General features: G+C 45.6%; 1 protein-coding gene and 1 long non-coding RNA gene across 2 annotated transcripts in view; one reads left to right on the forward strand and one right to left on the reverse strand.

Annotated features, from left to right (window-relative positions):
* Positions 1-22,936, reverse strand: part of LOC121274002 — a 117,044-nt gene that overhangs the window by 85,022 nt on the left and 9,086 nt on the right. The window lies entirely within an intron of this gene.
* LOC121274007 lies at positions 2,514-3,733 on the forward strand. Its single transcript, XR_005942147.1, has 2 exons — positions 2,514-2,652; positions 3,372-3,733. It is a non-coding gene; the product is annotated as an uncharacterized LOC121274007 (long non-coding RNA).

A 22,936-nucleotide genomic window follows, 5' to 3' on the forward strand; every position in this document is an offset into this window, starting at 1 on the left:
GTGATAGCTTCCAGTTCAGTCCTAAAGCAACCTCTAATACTCACTTTAATATCAATGATTAAATGTATTGACTGTGTCCATCAATGTTATCAGGTTATCCACTCCCATTGATCTCTCTAATACTGTCCAGAAGTCTGACATATCGACAGAAGAAATATTCACATTTCTATAGAGCCTTTCACCACCTCAGCAATTACAAAATCACTTCACAGCCAATGAGCTGATTCCTGAATTGTAGTTACTGTTGTAATGTGGGAAATGCAGCAGCCAATTTGCGCACCGCAAGCTCCCACAAATTGCAAAGTAATAAATGGCCCAGATCGCTGAGTGAATGATGGGGTATTGCACTGCAAACTCTGGTCTGCTCCACCACCCTCACCCACTATTATCAGTTCAAGTGTCTCGGAGTGAACGTGTATTAAGCTGAGAGACAGAAACACCAAAGTCTCAAAGCAGGAAATTCTCTCCTGATCATTGTAATCTCTCAGTTCTGATATCTTCCTTGTAAAAGTGTTTTCTCTTGTGGGACAGTGATTTCTATTTGAACTGATGCTTCACGTTATATTTCTCTAAAAGGATCCATTCTCTGTCTGTTAGATTTCACAGATAAACCCACGATATTCCCTGCTGAACTTATTGCCGGAAAGCGTGTGGATGTAAGCTGCACCTTCAAAACAACGTGCAATGGAACAGCAGCACCTGTCTTAACCTGGGACACTCCCACTGATGTACCTGGATCAGTCTCAAACACTGTAACTCAGCATGGTATCACTCTGACCTATACTTCTGTTCTGACCCTAATCTCATTACTCAAACACCACGGACACACTCTCAGCTGCAGAGTGAGATATCCATCTGTTTCATCGGAGCGGACCCTCATACTAACTGTGCAAGCTAAGTACCGACACCCTTCATTCTACATCAGCACTCCCTCAGCGCTGACCCTCTGACAGTGCAGCCTGTTCTCAGTATCTACATTCTCAGACCTCTCAAAGTGCTTCACAGTCGATAGAATTTAACTGATCTTTAATTGATTATTGCTGAATGAAGAGACAAGCTGTCTAAACTTTACAGCTCGCACACATTACTCTCCATGGCAACACCTCCTCCAATCAGAGACCACTTGCCAATCAATCAGCACTCTCTTCCCATTAAATATAAATTGTTGTTCACTTCCTGTTGGTAAACCTGTGATCTGTCATGTTGAGTCCTGCCCTGACATCTGAATATCACAATGAACAGAACAAGTTCCAACAATGAGCTGTGGTTGGTGATTCCTCACATTACATCCAGGGACACTGGAGACTATCAGTGTGTGGCAGAGAATGAACATGGAGCAGTGGAGGGTTTCATAACCATCACTGTGGAACGTGAGTGTACACAGACTTCAACAGCTCTCTCAGATTCAAACACTACACAAACACACACAATTATACAAACCTAAATAGACACCCGCAGACACACAATCCCACATGTATGAGCACACACAAGGACACACTCACAAATAAACACACTCGCACATTCTCCCCCGTGGGTTACCTGACCTCCCTCAGTGCTACACCGGACAGTTGACATGGATTCTGTGAATTGTGTTCCCTTTCAAGTTTATGGAAGAACATGGAAATTGCAAAGTCTATTACAGACACTCAGATGCACAGAGATTCTCACAGATACTCTCTGCCTCTCTAACTCTCTATCCTCCTTTAAAAAGCTTCCTGAAACCTAACCCTTTGACCAGTCACCTGTCCCAACTCCTCCTTATGTGATTCTGTGTGAAATGTTGTTTGAGTATCTGACAATAAGAGAAAGATGGAGAGGTTTACGAAGGAATATCTGTTGGTGAAAAGCTTACATCATGTTCTCACCTTTCCAGAGCCAATTTTGCACATGATGTCCAATGTCCTTGTTCATAATGGGGATTGCCTATGTAAACGTCACGCTGTAGTTACACTCTCCCACCAGTGGTGGCACGGTAGCACTTAACCCTTGCATCTCCCTGCTTTTCAAGCAATTTCTCTTCCCAATTTGCTACTACTCACCTCAACCACTCCCTGTGGGAGTGAGTTCCACATTCTCCCTCTCTCTGGGTAAAGATTGGAACTGTTTATTAAGCGGGGTGTGTAAGTCCGTGGGGGAGTCCATCTCAATCCTGCCCGATTCACACACACATCCGAGATGGATTTCTACCCTGCGCTAAACGTTTCCAGAATTTTCTACAGCAAAATCCTGTACACAGCGATGGAGAGAAACATTGGACAGGGAGTCAAACAGCACAATGATCCATTCTCACCAATGTTCCACGCTAAGGGGAAAGTTCAGATTGTCCACTCTTAGAGTGTTTACAATGAAAACATTCATTCCATATTGAATCCCAGTGGATGGGTCAATAGTACAGCAAATGTTGCAGTGATATGAAGCTTGATTGTTCAGCCAGAGTGAGAGATTGAAAGCGGAGAGTCAGTGATGATTTCTTTCTGTGTGTTCTCTAGACAGTGGAGGAGAGATTCTGCACATGATCCAGATCCTGGGAATACGAGCTGTGATATTCCTTGTGGCTGTGGTTATCACTATCGCTGGAGTCTGTGTCTGGGAGGGACAAACAGTGAAAGGAAGTCGACAGACTGTTTAAAGCTTTTGTACAGCAACAATCTGGTCAGTGAGTGCTGACAAATAACGTGTGATGTTGGGTTAAGTTGTAATGAAACCGGTCAGTGTCCTGGTTAGAATCAACTTCGTATCAGAGAGGCATTCCAGCACAGTGGGAGCTCATTCAGCCCATTGAGTCCATGCTGTCTCTCTGTAGATTAATCCACTCAGTCCCATTCTTCCTGCTCTATCCTCGTAACCCTGCAAGTTTATTTCCCCTCAAGTGTCCGTCCAATTTCCTTTTGAAATCGTTCATCGTCTCTACTTCCACCATCCTCATAGGCAGCGAGTTCCAGCTCATTACCACTCGCTGTGTAAAAAAGTTCCTCCTCACATCCCCCCACTGTCCAAAACCTTCAATCTGTGTCCCCCAGTCCTTGTACCATCAGCTAATGGCGACAGCTTCTCCTTGTCTACCTTATCTAAACCCGTCATCATCTTGTACACCTCGATCAGATCCCCCCTCAATCTCCTTTGCTCCAAGGAGAACAATCCCAGCTTCTCCAACCCAACTTTGTAGGTAAAATCCCTCATCCCTGGGCCCATTCTGCTCAATCTCCTCCCCACCCTCTCAAGGACCCTCACTTCCTTCCCAAAGTGAGGAGACCAGAACTGGACAAAATACTCTAGCTGTGACCTAACCAGAGCTTTATAAATGTTCAGCATAACCTCCCTGTGTTTGTACTCAATCCCTCAATTTATGAAAAGCTTATTCTTTCCATCAGCACAAACAGCAATTTCCAAGTGGACTCCCATCAGCAGACAGAGTGCAATGAAACATCAGCATGCCTGCTTCTTAATGTACGGAGAGAAACCTGGAACGAGAGATTCTCCTTCTTCTCCTCAGCAAGCTGAAACTTTTCCTTATACCTGGTGCTCCCAAGTCCTGCTGTGTGGACACATCATAACCACGGCATTGTCTGGCTGTGTGCAGCCAACATGGTCGAATAGGAATGAACAGAAATGGGACGTTGCTAAACTCTGTTCTCTGATTGGAATGTGCTTTCTGAATGCTGCACCTTTTTCATGCTGCGATAGATTGTAAGAAGCATTTGGGTTATGAATAAAATTACATTGATTAACACAAGTGATTAAAATGCTCAGGTTGTTCTGTAGTTATTTATAGACTAAAATTCTTATTTTGCTGCAAAATTCTAGGCTCCAACACATTACTTCATGTTGTCACATTTTCCAATCAGATGAATTCCTGTGCCCACCTTTATAACAGAAATTTCCAATGTAAACATGTCACATTGTAGTTGCACACACTTTCCAGTGGGTGGTGTGATATGAAGGCTGCCTTGCTGCTCAGAAACAGTGAGAAATATTCCTGTTGTGTGCACGTACTTCATGTGTGCATGAGACACAGGTATCAGATGCAATTTTGTGCAATTTGTACAATGTTCTGCAGACAGTGCAGCACTCCCTCAGTTCAGACCCTCTGACAGTGCAGCACTCCCTCAGTTCAGACCCTCTGACAGTGCAGCACTCCCTCAGTACTGACCCTCCGACATTGCAGCTCTACCTCAGTTCAGACCCTCTGACAGTGCAGCACTTCCTCAGTTCTGACCATCCGACAGTGCAGCACTCCCTCAGTACTGACCCTCCGACAGTGCAGCACTCCCTCAGTACTGACCCTCCAACAGTATAGCACTCCCTCAGTACTGACCCTCCGACAGTGCAGCACTCCCTCAGTACTGACCCTCCAACAGTATAGCACTCCCTCAGTACTGACCCTCCGACAGTATAGCACTCCCTCAGTACTGTCCCTCCAATAGAGCAACACTTCCACACTACTGACCCTCCGACAGTGCAGCACTCCCTCAGCACTGGGAGTGTTGACCTACACTATGGGACTGAATTCCCTGGAGTGAGACTCAGACCAGTGATTTAGGTAGGGTTGTGGGGGCTGGAGGAGGTTACAGAGATAGGGAGGGTTGTAGAGGCTGTAGGAGGTTACAGAGTTAGGGAGGGTTGTGGAGGCTGTAAGAGGTTACGGAGATAGGGAGGGTTGTAAGGGCTGGAGGAGATTACAGAGATAAGGAGAGTTGTAGAGGCTGTAGGAGGTTACAGAGATAGGGGGGGTTGTAGAGGCTGTAGGAGGTTACACAGATAGGGAGGGATGTAGATGCTGGAGGAGTTTACAGAGATAGGGAGGGTTGTAGAGGCTGTAGGAGGTTACAGAGATAGGAGGGTTGTAGAGGCTGTAGGAGGTTACAGAGTAAGGGAGGCTTGTAAGGGCTGGAGGAGGTTACAAAGATAGGGAGGGTTGTAGAGGCTGTAGGAGGTTACAGAGATAGGGAGGGTTGTAGAGACTGTAGCGGGTTACAGAGATGGGGGGTGTTGTGCGGGTTGGAGGAGGTTACAGAGGAAGGGAGGGTTGTAGGGGCTGTAGGAGATCACAGAGATGGGGGTGGGGTTGTGGGGGCTGGAGGAGGTTACAGGGATAGGGAGGGTTGTAGAGGCTGTAGGAGGTTACAGAGATAGGGAGGGTTGTGGAGGCTGTAGGAGGTTACAGAGATGTGGGGGTTGTGGGGGCTGGAGGAGGTTACAGGGATAGGGAGGGTTGTGGGGGCTGGAGGAGTTTACAGAGGTAGGGAGGGTTGTAGAGGCTGTAGGAGGTTACAGAAATAGGGCGGGTTGTAGAGGCTGTAGGAGGTTACAGAGAGAGGGGGGTTGTGGGGGCTGGAGGAGGTTACAGAGATAGGGGGGTTGTGGGGTCTGGAGGAGGTTACAGAGTTGGGGAGGCTTGTAGAGACTGTAGGAGGTTACCAAAATAGAGACTGTTGTAGGGGCCACAGTAGGTTACAGAGAAAGGAAGAGTTATAGTGTGCAGAGGAGGTTTTAGAGTTCAGGAGGATTGTAGGGGCTGGAGGAGGTTACAGTGATTGTGAGAGTTGTGGGGTCTGGAGGAGGTTACACAGATAGGGAGGGTTGTAGGGTCTGGAGCAGGTTACAGAGATAGGGAGGGATGTAGGATCTGGAGGAGGTTACAGTGATGTTGAGGGTTCTGGGGCCTGGGGCAGGTTACAGAGATAGGGTGTGTTGTAGGGGCTGGAGGAGGATACAGAGATAGGGAGGGTTGTAGGGGCTTGAGGATGTTACAGAGATAGGGAGGATTGTAGGGGCTAGAGGAGGTTACAGAGATAGGGAGGGTTGTAGGGGCTGGAGGAGGTTACAGAGATAGGGAGGGTTGTAGGGGCTGGAGTAGGTTACAGAAATAGGGAGGGTTGTAGGGGCTGGAGGAGGTTACGGAGATAGGGAGGGTGTAGGGGCTGGAGGAGGTCACAGAGATAGGGAGGGTTGTAGTGGCTGGAGGAGGTTACAGAGATAGGGAGGGTTGTAGTGGCTAGAGGAGGTTACAGAGATAGGGAGGGTTGTAAGGGCTGGAGGAGGTTACAGAGATAGGGAGGGTTGTAGGGGTTAGAGGAGGTTACAGAGATAGGGAGGGTTGTAGGGGCTGGAGGAGGTTACAGAGATAGGGAGGGTTGTAGGGGCTGGAGTAGGTTACAGAGATAGGGAGGGTTGTAGGGGCTGGAGGAGGCTCCGGAGATAGGGAGGGTTGTAAGGGCTGGAGGATGTTACAGAGATAGGGAGGGTTGTAGGGGCTAGAGGAGGTTACAGAGATAGGGAGGGTTGTAGGGGCTGGAGGAGGTTACAGAGATAGGGAGGGTTGTAGGGACTGGAGGAAGTTACAGAGATAGGGGTTTTTGTAGGGGCTGGAGGAGTTTACAGAGATAGGGAGGGTTGTAAGGCCTCGTGGAGGTTACAGAGATAGGGAGGGTTGTAGGGGCTGGAGGAGGTTACATTGATAGGGAGGGTTGTAGGGGCTGGAAGAGGTTACAGAGATCGGGAGGGTTGTAGGGGCTGGAGGAGGATTCAGAGATAGGGAGGGTTGTAAGGCCTGGTGGAGGTTACAGAGATAGGGAGTGGCTGAGGAGGGATTGAAAACAAGAATGAGTATTTCAGGGGAAATGACAGAAGGAAATGATGTTAAATTCATAGAGGGCGACAAATATTAAAGGCACGAACATAATAATATCAAACTGCGGAAGAGACCAGTCTATCTGGGTTGTAGACGTAGAGTCATGTGCAAGAAACACCTCACCCAGAGGGACATCTCTTAGCTTACCTTCGACAAGGAGAAGAAGTGACTCAGCTGCAGAGAGAGCAGCAAAGTCAGAGTGAACAAGACAAGTCGCAATTTCATCTGGGAGCTTCCCATCTCTGCCTGTCTCTTCTGATCTTCTGGCTCTGCTTTGATGCTTTGGTTTGTAACTAGAGGAGTTACTGTTCTTTATACCTGAAACACTGGAAGAGGACAGCCGGGGGTGGGTAGCTGTGTGGTATCACACCCATTTCTGGATATTGCAGTGTCGATGTTCCCTGTCCCACTGGCCTGGGACCAGCAATAAGGTCACTGGGATATTGAGTGTCTGGCACCGAGAACTATCAGTCCCTCCACAACGCCCTTCACCTTGTGCAAATATGTGTTCATATTGACGCAAAACAACATAGCAAAAACATAGGGGCTGGTTCTTATGTCGGCAAATCAGGTGAAGCGCAGGCCCCCTAACCCCTTCCTCCTCTCATTGCTCCTCCTTCCTGACAGACACTTACTATTTTACAAATTGTGTGCGTTGCTTTTATTTTGGACAAGGGGTCTCGAGGGGGAACTGATTTACGCTGAGCTTTAGGGGTTAACAGCCATGTCATGTGTTGATCGGTCAGTGTTTACCATGTGGAGACTGTCTGTCACCAGCTTTGTTAATGGTTTATCCAGGAACATTGAAGGGCATGAACATTCTTGCTTTGCATGGAACAAGTCACCAACTGGGTTCAGACATCGACTCAGACTCACATCAGCATAAACTGCCTTCTGACAGGTAAGTTTCTTATTACATGAGGGCAGGAGGAGGCCATTTGGCCCCTCGAGCCTGCTCCACCATTCAAAAAAAGGGTGAACTCAATTGTAAAGTGCTCTGGGACATCCAGAGATCATGCTGTACAGAAGAGATTTGACAGGAGCAACAAGTGTTTTACTTACAGGAGAATGAGTCCCCAGGTTTGTGGAGTCAATCCTGTCAGATGAATGACTAACTGGAGACACTTCAGGGAGCTGATCTAATTCTGGAAATGTTCAGTTTACCAGGATCGGAGGAGAGATGATCTTCCTCTCCTGACTGCATCGGACAAGAGGTGAACTGGCTCTGGGAGGAGGGTCAGTGTTAACCCAGTGTTTCTGTGTTTGAGGGAGATGTGAAACTGGGGAAGTCACGTGGTTTTTTGGTGTGGTAACTCCATGTCTTTATTTGGTGCAGCACTAATTTAGTTCATGTCGTTGTTTCAATGCTACAAAACCACAGCGCCTTCTGGACTATTTCTGCCTGACCTGCTGTCAGATACACACAGTCTGACAGAGAGGCGGAAAAGTGGTCCCTAGCAACGTGTGAAACTGTGAACTCAGCTCAGTCAGAATGCACACACACACACACACAAACACTCTCACACACAGACACACACACACACACACACACACACACTCACACACACACACAAACACTCGCACACACTCATGCACACACTCACACACAGACAAACACACACATACAAACACACACACACTCACAATCACACAAACACTCGCACACACTTACACACAGACACACACACACAGATACACACACATACAAACGCACACACTCACACACACAGACAGACACACACACGCTTACACACACACACACACACATGCACACATACTCTCAAACACACTCTCTTTTGCACACTCTCTTTCACTCACACACATACACACACAGTCTCTCTCTCACACACACGTTCCCTCTCACTCCCTCTCTAATACGTACAATCTCACTCTCTCTCAAACATGCACACCATCTCTTTCTCACACACTCCCTCTCTCAAACACACACACACTCTCTCACATACACAAACACTCTCTCTCACAGACACACTCTCTCTTTTGCACACACACTATCTCACACACACATTCTCTATCTTTCTCACACATAAACTCTCTCTCACTCTCACACACACATTCTCTTTTTCTCACACACACTCTCTCTCTCACACACACAAGCTACCTCCCTTTCTCACGCACACATATTCTACCTCTCTTTTGCTCTCACACACACACTTTCTCTTTCACTCTATCCTTCTCTCTCTCACTCATGCACACCCTCACTCTCTCACACATACATTGTGTCTCTCTCTCACACACACTCACTCTCTCTCTCCGAGACCGTTTTGAGACAGTCTCAAGGTTTCAGCTCAAAATGCAGATGGACTCTCCCTAGTGAGGGAGTGCTGAGGGAGTGCTGCACTGTCAGAGGGTCGGTATTGAGGGTGTGCTACACTGTTGGAGAGTCAGTACTGAGGGAGTGCTGCACTCCCAGAGGGTCAGTACTGAGGGAGTGCTGCACGCCCAGAGTGTCAATGCTGAGGGAGTGCTGCACAGTCAAAGGGTCAGTACTGAGGGAGTGCTGCACTGTCAGAGGGTCAGTACTGAGGGAGTGCTGCACTGTCAGAGGGTCAGTAGAGAGGGAGTGCTGCACTGTCAGAGGGGCAGTACTGAGGGAATGCTGCTGCCGTTTTTCAGATGATGTTTGAAATTAGCAACATGCCTCATGTATGATTATATAGCATCAGCTCAAAATAAATAGATTATTCCTGTACGTTTCACTTTACTGTAAATTGTTTGCAGTTTCATTTCCTTAGAAACCAGGCTTGTGTGATCACTATTTTTAAATAACGTTCATAATAAAGATGCAACAATACACACACTCACAGATACACACACAGACACACACACAGACACACACACACACCCTCACACAGGTACATAGACAGACACACACTCACTCACACATGTTCACCCAGACACAGACACACACACAGACACAGACACACACACACACACACTCACAGATACACACACAGACACACACACACACACACACTCACAGATACACACAAACACACGTTCACACAGACACAGACACACAGATGCACACACACAGACTCTCACATGTTCACACACGTTCACACAGACACACACACACTCACACATGTTCACACAGACACAAACACAGACACACGCAGACACACACACACATTCACACAGACACAGACACATAGACTCACACAGACACACATAAACACACACACGTTCACAATGACACACACTCGCACAGACAGACACACACACACATACACACATGTCATGAATAAAAAGTTCGAGTCCAATAAAATTTAAAAGAATATATGATTAATACAATTGCTTGTCTTTGAGGTGTAGATTGTTGACGTTTGCAGCTGTTCAAAGTTGATTGGTTTCCTGTGGCATCCTGGTGGTGATTTGATTCAGATTTGCACTTTGTTGAAGACGCTCTGTTAGCTTCAGAAAGAGAGAGAGAGAGAGAGAGAGAATTTCTGCTCTTTTCCAGCAGTGTTTTTGGGTGACTATCATCTTTCTTTTTCCTCCTACTTTCTCTTATATCTGCATGACAGAATCTGTTGTTAAACTCCTGTCTGTATATTCCCAAAAGTGAATTCAATCAGCATGTCTTGAATTCATTGTTACAGACCAATTAATCCCATTTTTGATCTTTGCATCTCTGAAACATTTGATGCATTTCAAGATATAAATCAACAGGAGATGGAGGCATTTCATCCTCCACAAGGGGTTTTGAATGACTGATGAATATCTGCATGGTGAGCAGTTCCCATTACCTTGATAGACCTACAGTGATCAGAGTCCAGCGCTTTGCATTTTTAAGGGAGTCCCTGTTTCAAGTGGACCCTGACACACCTCAGTGAGAACTTTCATGCAACATGTCTGTAGTGCAATTCATTTGAAGCTTTCTTTCCAGAGAAGTGATCAAGTTTGCAGTATCAGCAATCAGGTGACTCGTGACAGCCATTTTTGATCAGTGCCTAATGTTGTACTTTTGAAAAACAGGTCTCCTTTAAAAAGTTAAATATGTTTTTGGCTCGTTGGTTAGGTTAAAGGAAGCTCTGTTATGACATAACAGATGGTAAATGCTGAGCTGTTCAAATCCCGGAGGGAAACTTGAAACAACTGTCACAATGGTTGGTTGCAAAAAAGGGTTTGAAATATATTTTCCCCCAAGTGCAATTTCCAAAACAAGTGTCTTTGGTTGTTAAGAATGAACCAATTAAACCACTTTTGGTTGAGTCAAAGAAAGAGTACATTTATTAGGTAGCTAACTGGAGAAAAAATAATAGAAATGTGACAAAACACACACACACACAGACACACACAGGCACACAGGTGCACACGCATACACACACAAACACACACACACACAGACAGGCTCACACGCACACACAGACAAATGCACGCACACACACACACACAGGAACACAGGCACCCACACATACACACACACACACACAAACGCACACACACAGACAGGTACACAGACATACACACACAGACACACACACACACAGACAGGCTCACACGCACACACAGACAAATGCACATGAACAAACACACACATACACACATGCTCACACAGACACACACAGACACACACCACACACAGACACAGACAGGCACACACACACTAATACACACACACAGGAAGGCACACACACACACACACACACACACAGACACGCTCAAACACACACACAGATATCAGAGGTAAAATAATTATAGAGCCAATAAAAAATTAAAAGAGCTGTTTGCTTGTACTGCGGCATAGGTTGTGAAGTTTGAAGCTGTTTTAAATTAGTTGGTTTGCTTTAGAATCCTGTATTTCATCTGGCTCAGAATTTCACGTAGTTGAAGACACTCTGTTAGCTTCAGACAGAGAGAGAGAGATGGTGGGGGGTGGGGAGAGAGAGAGAGAGAGAGAAAGAGGGAGAGAGAGAGAGGGAGAGAGAGAGAGAGAAAGAGATGGAGGAAGAAATCATTTCTGCTCTTTTCCAGCAGTGTTTGTGGAAGACTTCCATATTTCTTTTTCCTCCTCCTTTCTTTTATATTTGCATGGCAGCACCATTTGTTAAACTCCTGTCTGTATATTCCTGAAAGGGAATTCGTTCAGCATGTTTTGCATTCATTGTGATAGGCCAAGTATTCCCATTTTTTATCTTTGCATCTCTGAAAGATTTGATGCATTTCAGGATATAAATCAACAGGAGATGGGGGTATTGCATCCTCCAGAGGGGGTTTTGAATCCCCTGATGATTATCCACTTGGTGAGCAGTTCCCACTGTTTTGATAGAACTATAGCTGATCAAAGTCCAGCACTTTGCATTTTAATGCCTTCCTTTTAAGAGTGTCGCTGTTTGAATTGGATCCTGACACACCCCAGGCGTGGACTTCCATGCAACACGTCTGCAGTGCAATTCATTTGAACCTTTCCAGAGAAGTGATCAACTTCACAGTATCAGCAATCAGATGACTTGTGTCAGCCATTTTTGATCTGTGTACAATCTTGTATTTCTTTGAAAAACAGGTCACTTTTAGACAGTTCATTATGTCTTTGGTCTGTTAATTAAATTGTAGGAAGCTCTTAATCGCAGTTTGCTGTCATTGGGATATTGTCTTTGTGTTTGTGTTTGTGCATGTGTGTGAGTGTGTGAGTGAATGTGTATATGTGAGAATGTGTGTGTTTGTGTCTGTCTGTAAGTGTGTGAGTGTGTGTATGTGTGTTTGTGTGTGTATGTGAGTGAGTGTGTGTATGTGAGAATGTGAGTGTGTTTGTGTCTGTAAGTGTGTGATCGTGTGTATGTGTGTTTGTGTATGTGTGTGTGTGTGTGTCTGTGTGTGTGAGTGAGATTGTGTGTGTGTGTGTGCGTGTGTGTGTGTCTGTGTGTGTGTGAGTGAGAGTGTGTGTGTGTGTGTCTGTGTGTGCCTTTGTGTGCCTGTGTGTGTCTGTGTGTGTCTGTGTGAGTGTGTGTCTGTGTGTCTGTGTGTGTCTATGTTTGGGAGAGAGAGCGTGAGTGATTCACAGAGTGAAACCTCCCTGAGTGTGGCCGGTGTGTTTAACATTTAAGCCACACAGACAGGATGTGGTTAAAAGGTGAAACCACAAGGAGTGAGTGTCTTTCCCAGTGACTGTCTCTCTGTGGGTTTCCTGTGGCTTTCTGTGAACTGCCTGTGGTTTTAAAAAAAAATCTTCCAACCCCACATGCACGGCATCAAATAAGGAATTGAAAGCTGCAGCTCAGAGAGTAACTAGTCCCCCGAGAATTCACAGCCCCTCAAACACAGATTAACAGCATTAATCCTGACCATTAGCCCACTCACTCATTGCCTCTTGTGTCAGACACTAGAAAGTGGAAGTTAAGGCCGGATTTTCAATCCCGGGTCGGGGGTCACAGAGACGGCAGAATTCCTGGCTCCACCAACTCCAACTCTAAACATGTCAGTCCCAGATTCCGATGTGTGGTCCGGGGGTCGGGGGGTGTGGGTGGGTCGGGCATGGTGGTGGTGGTGGGCGTGGTGGTGGGGGTAGGGGTGGGGGAAGGGGGGTGGTAGGGGTGGGGGAGGGGGTGGGGGTGGTCGTGGGGATGGTGGGGGTGGGGGTGGGGGAGGGGGACACAGAGACAGCAGGAAAAAATAACAAAATAGTTCTCGAGCCCCCCTTTGTGTGAAGAAGTGCTTCCTGACATCACCCCCTGATCGGCCTGGCTCCAATTTTAATGTTCTGTCCCCTTGTTCTAGACCCCCCCTCACCACAAACCCATCAGAGGAAATCGTTTCACTCTACTTCTCGTATCAAAGCCTTTAATCATCTTAAACCCCTCGATTAGATCACCCTTAATCTTCGAGACTTGAGGGAACACAAGCCTGGTCTGTACTAGCTGTCCTCGGGATTTAACCCTTTCAGCCCCGGGATCGTTCTGGTGACTCTGGGCTGCAGCCCCTCCGAGGACAATATATCCTCCCTGAGGTGCGGGGTCCAGGACTGAACCCAGTGACTACAGCTTGGGTGTGAGGGGACATTAATAAAACTGTGCCAGACACTTCAAAATCTCTTCAATTCAACCTTGTAAACGCAGTAGGAAAAATCCCACGGGGCCATTGTATCTTAGTAACATCGTAAACTTGGCCATAAGAATCCCCCTGGTCACCCCTGAGTGTTACTAATATTGTAAACACAACGTATACAGCTCCTCCAGTCTCTGAGAAGCAAAACTAGGACACTAGAGCACCACCACTGGCAGGAGGCTGTAATTACAGTGTGACATGTTTACATGGGAATGTTCCATTACCAATGACACAGGAATTTAAATAAACAGAAGGGCATGTGACAACAGGAAGTGGTGCCTTGGAGAATGGAATTATTCACTACAGTACGTATTTAATTTGATAAAAATGTACAGAAATGTCAGAGCATTTTAATTGCTTCTTTTTTTTATTCATTCACTGTCCCTGGCTAGGCCAGAATTTATTGCCCATCCCTAATTGTCCTTGAGAATATGGTGGTGAGCTGCCTTCTTGAGCTGCTGCAGTCCATGTGGTGTATGTGCACCCACAGAACTGTTTGGGAGGGTATTGCAGGATTCTGACCCAGCGACAGTGAAGGAATTGTGATATATTTACAAGTCAGGATGGTAAGTGACTTGGAGAGAAACTTCCAGGTGGTGGTGTTCCCATGTGTCTGCTGCCCTTGTCCTTCTAGATGGTAGTGTTCATGTGTTTGGAAGGTGCTGTCTAAGGAGGCTTGGTGAATCCTTGCGTTACATCTTGTAAATTATACACACACACCTGCCACTGTGCGTCAGTTGTGGAGGGAGAGAATGTTTGTGGATGGGGTGCAAATCAAGCGGGGCTGCTTTGTCCTGGACGGTGTCGAGCTTCTTGAGTGTTGTTGGAGCTGCACTCACCTAGGCAAGTGGAGAGTATTCCATCACACTCCTGACCTGTGCCTTGAGGTTGGTGGACAGGCTTTGGGGAGTCAGGAGGTGAGTTACTCACCACAGGATTCCCAGCCTCTGGCCTGCTCTTGTAGTCACAGTGTTTATATGGCTAGACCAGTTCAGTTTCTGGTCAATGGTAACTCCCAGAGTGTTGATAGTTGGGGATTCAGCAATGGTGATGCCATAGGACGTTAAGGGGAGATGGATATATTCTCTCTGGTTGGAGATGGTCATTGCCTGGCACTTGTGTGGCATGAATGTTACTTGCCACTTGTCAGGCCAAGCCTGGATATTGTCAAGGTCTTGCTGCATTTGGACATGGACTGCTTCAGCATCTGATGAGTCATGAATGATGTTGAACGTTGTGCAATCAACAGCGAACATCCATAATACTGACCATCTGATAGAATGAATGTCATTGATGAATCAGCTGAAGATGGTTGGGCCTAGGACACTACACTGAGCAACTCCTGCAGTGATGTCCTGGAACTGAGATGACTGACCTCCAATAACCACAACCACCTTCCTTTGTACTTGGTATGAATCCAACGAGTGGAGAGTTTTCCCTGTGACATGACATGGCAGATGATGTGTGCTTGGTGCTTCAAATCCACAAGGGAAAATTGGTCACGCTATCACAATAGTTTTGCAATTTGTATTTATTACAAGATGCGTGCACTGAATTCAGGAGTAATGAGTTGACCACAACCTTTAGAGATTTTAAAAATTCAGTTAAGATATTTATTAACAAAATAAAAGATTTCAAGCACATACATAATACCACGGTTAGTTACAGCTAAAATAAATTCTAAAATTCCTAATTAACCTGACTCCCAGTTACAGAGCCCGTTTAAGGCAACAGTACAAAATAAGATTTTAGATTAAAAACAAAACCAGCGAGTTAACACAGCACACACTTGACAGTGGAATTCTAAACGGATTTCTCCAACTTTATTTACTGAACATAATCTTATGCACAAATGCCTGGAGGCTTCTTCAAGCCTGTTTCACACACTCCTGTTAGATCTTACATGGCCCCCAACATAGCCTTTCATTCTCCTTTATAAATGTTTCTCACTCTTTGATGTGTAAATTCTTTGGAACTGTACGTTTCCCATAATATAAACTTTCATGTTGCCAATATTGTCAATGACGTTCGGGTAAAATTTAAAAAAAAAACTCCTTAGCTTTGCTTATTGGGCTTGTCCTAAACAGACCAACATCCCTTTGAAATCTAAACAACCCCTTCACACCTTACACGTTAACACAATCTCCATGTGTTCTCATTATCATTTCAAGTACATTTCTACATCTAGCTTCTTCTGATAATCTCAAGCTTGCAGTCTACCTGACTCCAGATATAATTAAGCCACACAGACAGACCATCTACACTCACTCCCATAAACCTAGTTTACAACAAACCAGGAAAATATTATGTAAATTATTATACTTTTGTCCCACCCCTGATTCCCATTGACTCCAGTTTTGCTTGGGATCCTAGATGCCACACTCGGTCAAATGCAGCCTTGATGTCAAAGGCAGTCACTCTCACCTCACCTTGTATTAACAGATGTAAAATTATACATAATTCATAAGCTTCTCACGATCTTTTACAGCATGGAAAAAGGTGCAGCATTCAGAAAGTTCACTCAGAACCAATAAAAAAAAGTTGAGCAACATCATATTTCTGTTCATTACTATTTGGCCATGTTGGCTGCACACACCCCACAGCCTCAGTCCCTGTTTCACACTCAGCTTTTCTGGAACCTGATCTGTGCGTATTCCGTGTCCTCACTCCTGTGCACAGTCCTTTCACCGCTGGGCAGCTTTGAAAAGTTGATGTTGGCGTAGAGAAGGTCATCGGGTTTGTCGGGGTTCCCATGTCCAGCATCACCTCCCACTGGACCTTCAGAGAGATCCCGGGGAGCTGGGGACTCCCTCTCTCTAGCTGTGTCTCTGGTTGTGTCCCGGGGCTCAGTAATCAGCACGTTCTGTTTACCCTACAGAGAAGTGGAAACAGAAGACATCCTCACATCATTTACTGGCACTGATAGGGTTAAATTATTGTGCAGCGTCATTAGTGTCAGTCGTGTCTCAATGGGTTTAACCCTTTTTTTCACTCTTTCTCTCTCTCTTTCTCTCTCTCTCTCTTGATTTCTCTCTCTATTTATCATTTAATCTCTCTCGCTATCGCAGACCTGAGTCTTGAAGTCCTATGTTACCATCCCAGTCATGAGATTTGTGCCCCATTATTCACAAACACAGACACACAAAGAACCTCACGCCAATGAAGGAATTTTATTGAAGGGCGACACTGCTACAGTGTTGGAAATGTGGCCATGGGACCAGATAAGAGGGTAAACATGGTCAGCATTATACAACTATTCTGAAAGAGGCACCTCGAACACTGCAACGTTCTCTCAGTGCTGACTCCTGACAGTGCAGCACTCCCTGGGAACTGGCCCTTCAAGAGGGCAGCACCCCTTGAAAATGGACTCTTCGACAGTGCAGCACTCCCTCAGTACTGACCCTCTGACAGTGCAGCACGCCCTCAGTACTGACCCTCTGACAGTGCAACACTCCCTCAGTACTGACCCTCCGACAGTGCAGCACTCCCTCAGTACTGACCCTCTGACAGTGCATCACTCCCTCAGTACTGACCCTCTCACAGTCCAGCACTCACTCAGTACTGACCCTCTGACAGTGCAACACTCCCTCAGTACTGACCCTCCGATAGTGCAGTACTCCCTCAGTACTGACACTCCAAAATGCAGCACTCCCTCAGTACCGACCCTCTGACAGCGCAGCACTCCCTCAGTACTGACCCTCCAACAGTGCCGCACTTACTCAGCACAGACCCTCTGACAGTGCAGCACTCCCTCAGTACTGACCTTCTGACTGTACAGCACTCCCTCATCACAGACCCTATGACAGTGCAGCACTCCCTCAGTAGTGACATCAGGTGCCTTGTCATTATTGTGTTCAGGTTTCTGGTCAAAGAGCGAGTGATGGAGGGAGAGAGGGGGAGGGAGTGAGAGACAGTGCTACCTACTGAGCCATTGCTGACTCCACAGGGAGATATCTGTGGGTAACTGGGCAGGGAATCTGGGACATGTGTTGTCTACACACTGAGGTTGAAGCTTTGGAGTGAGTGTAAACAGCTCCTGTACCTGGTGCTTCACAGAGAGTGGACTGGGGGTCAATGCAATGTCTCTGGTCCCTGAAACTCTCTCCTCCATCGCTGTCTTTCTCCTGCAATAACACAATATCACACTGTGGTTATCATATAGCAGAGAGTCAGTGCAGCACAGACACAGAGCCCACTGTAACCTTACACCAACAACTGGATTGTCTCTAGTTGCAATAAGGGATATCAGCGTGACATCACTATAATGGAAGTCTGTGATGTGATCCAATCTCAGTTTGACTTTTGCTTTGAGCGGAACACACACTCACAGCTCTGATGCCTCCAAGCTTTATCCGTATGTATAACTGTTCTCGTGCCGAGACTTGATAAACAAACCGACAACATTCTCACCCAATCCCTGTGAGCGATTGGTGCTTTGTGTCTTGTACAATAAATAAGCCTAAAGTATAATATCATTATAATAACACGCCATATCTTTGACCCCCCTCCACCCCTGCTCTTCCACCCATAGCCCTTCAAATGTTCCCCCTTCAAATATTTATCCATTTACTCTTTTGAAAGTTTCTATTGAATCTGCTTCCACCGTCCTTTCAGGCAGCACCTTCCCGATCACAGCAACTGATTATTATTCATCTGGATAACGGGCAATGAAAAACACTCTCTGGATCATAAGGGACAAAGAGACCAGTTACGGAGAGGTGTCTGGCACTTAACACAAGGGAAACAATCACCGACTTCAGGAAAGAACATTGAAGCAAATGTTTATCCAGGAGTAATCGTGCAGAGTGAGGAATCTCTGGGTCTCGTGATCGTTTACCTGGATACAGGACAATGAAAGGTTCTCTCCGGATCATAGTGGACACAGGGATCACTTACGGAGAGGGACCTGGTGCTGATCCCAAGGGAAACAATCACCGACTTATGGAAAGAACATTGAAGCAAATGTTTATGTTAAAATCAAGTTAAATCATCACACTTACTTTCTCACACAGATGAAGATGAAGATCCCAGTCAGGAAAACACTCAGCATGATCCCAGCCGTGAGCAATCCTACTGTCCATTTACTGGAGTCTCTACCTGTAAAAACAGCCATTAATTCCTGCACTACAGTTTTAGAATGATGCTCCGATGTATCTCGAGAAACGATACACTCACTCAGTGTTTAAATACTCATTCTCGGGCAATGCTGACATTTATTTTCCATCCCTAGTTTCCCCTTGAGATGGTGGTGGCGTGTCTTCCTCCTGAACCACTGGTTTGACCCAAACTGGGAGACCAGTTCAGAGGGCAGGTAAGAGTTAACCATCTTGGTGTCTGAGACTGGAGTCACATCCACACCGAGACGTGCTTCCCTCCCTAAAGTGTATGTAGTCTCTACACATGTAACAACCAACCTCACTGAAATAATCGGCTATCAGGTCATTAACACACGGTGGTTTGCGGGATCTTGCTGTGCACAAATCAGTACCTGTGTTTCCTACATTACAACAGTGAGCTCACTTCGATAATGCTTCATTGGCTGTTGAATGTTTAGTAATTTCTAAGCAATTTATGAATACAAGTGTTGCATTTCAAAGTAATCCATGCAACATATTTATATAATATTTATCAATTAAAGAATGAAAAGTTCCGCGATTAAAAGGGTTGTTCAGGACAGTTAGAGAGAGAAAGGTCGTCAAGTACGGAGATTGGAAACGAAGACCTGACAGCCTTGTCCTGACAACCATTGAAGGAGAAACTGAGAGCAAAACCAGAAAGGGAGAGGAAAGATTGGATGTGTGGATAACGTGGACTGAGCGAGGATTGAAGAAAACTGGATTAAAAACAACACGATCCCAATGGCTCCACAGAGACCACGGAGACAACAAACAAACAAATGTATCTCCACACTCACATTCCACAGTGATGGTTATGAACCCCTCGACTGCTCCATGTTCATTCTCTGCCACACACTGATAGTCTCCAGTGTCCCTGGATGTAACGTGAGGAATCACCAACCACAGCTCATTGTTGGAACTTGTTCTGTTCATTGGGACATTAAGATGTTGCCACGTCAGGTTAGAAGCTGGGAAGCTCTCGACAGAGCAGATTATCACTGCAGAATTCCCCTCAATTATATTGATCGATGAACCGTTAATCATATCAAGAGAATTGATTGAGAGATTCCGTGGTGCATCTAAAAACATATAAAGATTTTAACGTGAGCAAACATAGTGCACAGCAAGACTCCAAGCATCATCTCTCTGTTTCTGATGTCTGAATGCATTTTCAGGTAACTTCCCACAAAATACGGTCTTATGCCACTTTTATAATGGACACTGCCTATGTAAACTGTCACACTGCAGTTGCATTCTCCCACCAGTAGAGGTGTTGTCCATCTAGAATGAAAAAATCTTGCTTTCACATCCTCAGGATTTCGCCAAGTGATTTACGGGCAATGAATTGTACTTGATCGATGGAGCTCTGAGGGGTAAATCTACAATTCTCTGTTCAGGAGGTTGCTCATCCAATTCAGGGTCTTATTGATCTGGAGTTTACCTTCCTTCAACACAGAATCGGAGCTGATACCGAGACTTGAGTGCAGCACTGAGAGAGGCCAGGGTACTCATGCATGTGTATGTATGTGTGTTTGCGTTTCTGCACATGTGAGTGTGCTTGTGTGTGTATGCACGCATGTGTCTGTGTGTGCGTGTGTGTATGTGTTTTGCATATGTTTGTGTGCCTTTGTGTATACGTCCGTGCATGAGTGAATGTGAGTGCATGTGTAAGTCTATATGTGTGCATGTGTGAGTGTATGTGTGAGTTGAGTGTATGTGTGTTTCTGTGTATGTTTTTGCATGTGTATGACTGTGTGTATAAATGTGCATGTATGTGTCTACATATGAGTGTGTGTCTGTGTGTGTGTGTGAGTGTGTGTGTGTGTGTGTGTGTGTGTATGTGTGATGTTGACGTTTGCATTATCTCACATTCCACAGTGATGGTTATGAATCCCTCCACTGCTCGATGTTCATTTTCTGCCACACACTGATAGTCTCCAGTGTCCCTGGATGTAACGTGAGGAATCACCAACCACAGCTCATTGTTGGAACTTGTTCTGTTCATTGGGACATTAAGATGTCGCCACGTCAGGTTAGAAGCTGGGAAGCTCTCGATAGAGCAGATTATCACTGTAGAATTCCCCTCAATTATATTGATCGATGAAGCGTTAATCATATCAAGAGAATTAATTGAGAGATTCCGTGGTGCATCTAAATATATAGAAAGATTTTAACGTGAGCAACATAGTGCACAAGACTCCGTGCATCATCTCTCTGTATCTGATGTCTGAATGTATTTCCAGGTAACTTCCCTCAGGATAAGGTCTTATGGCACATTTATAATTGACACTGCCTATGTAAACTGTCACACTGCAATTGCTTTCTCCCACCAGTAGAGGTGTTGTCCATCTAGAATGAAAGAAACTTGGTTTCACATCCTCAGGATTTCGCAAAGGGCTTGACAGGCAATGATTTCTATTTGATCGATGGAGCACTGAGGCGTAAATCTACAATTCTCTGTTCAGGATGTTGCTCATCCAATTCAGGGTCTTGTTGATCTGGAGGTTACCTTCCTTCAACACAGAATCGGAACTCATACTGAGACTCCAGTGCAGCCCTGAGAGAGGAGAGGGAACTCACGCGTGTTTATGTGTGTGTTTGTGTTTCTGCACAAGTGAGTATGTTTGTGTGTGTATGCACACATGTGTCTGTGTACGCATTTGCGCGTGTGTCTGTGTGTCTACGTCTGTCCATGAGTGAGAGTATGTGCATGTGTGTGTCGATGTGTGGGCATGAATGTGTGTGTGTGTTTGAGATGGGTGTGTATTTTCCTGTGTATGTGTGTGTATGTGTATGACTGTGTGTGTATAATTATGCATGTGTGTGCCTACAGGAGTCTGTCTGTGTGTGTGTGTGTGTGTGCTTGTGTGAGTGTGTGTGTGTGTGTGTGTGTGTGTGTGTGAGTGATGTTGAAGTTTGCAGTAACTCACGTTCCACCGTGATGGTTATGAATCCCTCCACTGCTCGATGTTCATTCTCTGCCACACACTGATAGTCTCCAGTGTCCCTGGATGTAACGTGAGGAATCACCAACCACAGCTCATTGTTGGAACTTGTTCTGTTCATTGGGACATTAAGATGTCGCCACGTCAGGTTAGAAGCTGGGAAGCTCTCGACAGAGCAGATTATCACTGCAGAATTCTCCTCAATTATATTGATCGATGAAGCGTTAATCATATCAAGAGAATTAATTGAGAGATTCCGTGGTGCGTCTAAAAATAAATAAAGATTTTAATGTGAGCAAGCATAGTGCACAGCAAGACTCCATGCATCATCTCTATGTATCTAATGTTGGAATGCTTTTCCAGGTACCTTCCCTCATGAAAAATTACTGTCATATTTATAATGGGCACTTCCTATGTAAACTGTCACACTGCAGTTATATTCTCCCACCAGTAGAGGCGCTGTCCACCTAGAATGAAAGGACATTACTTTCACATCCTCAGGATTTTGCCAGGGGATTTACGGGCAATGAATTGTATTTGATCGATGGAGCTCTGAAGGGTAAGTCTACATTTCTCTGGTAAGGAAGGTGCTCATCCAGTTCAGGGTCTTGCTGATCTGGAGTTTACCTTCCTTCAACACAGAATCGGAGCTGATACCAAGACTCCAGTGCAGCCCCGAGAGAGGAGAGGGACCGCATGTGTGTGTATGTTTGTGTTTGTGTTTCTGCACATGTGAGTGAGTTTATGTGGGTATGCATGCATGTGTCTTTGTGTGCATGTGTGTGTGTGTTTGCGCAAATGTCCGTGTGTCTTTGTGTATATTTCTGTGCATGAGTGAATGTGTGTGCATGTGTATGAGTATGTGTGTGCACCTATGAGTGTGTGTGTGTGAGTTGAGTGTGTGTATGTTTCTGTGTAGGTTTTTGCAAGTGTATGACTGTGTAAATGTACATGTATGTGCGTACACATGAGTGTGTGAGTGTGTGAGTGTGTGTGTGTGTGTGTGTGAGAGAGAGATGTTGAAGTCTGTGTAACTCACGTTCAACAGTGATGGTTATGAACCCCTCCACTGCTCCATGTTCATTCTCTACCACACACTGATAGTCTCCAGTGTCCCTGGATGTAACATGAGGAATCATCAACCACAGCTCATTGTTGGAACTTGTCCTGTTCATTGGGAC

This window comes from Carcharodon carcharias, assembly GCF_017639515.1.
Source record: "Carcharodon carcharias isolate sCarCar2 chromosome 29 unlocalized genomic scaffold, sCarCar2.pri SUPER_29_unloc_15, whole genome shotgun sequence".
Classification (NCBI taxonomy): domain Eukaryota; kingdom Metazoa; phylum Chordata; class Chondrichthyes; order Lamniformes; family Lamnidae; genus Carcharodon; species Carcharodon carcharias.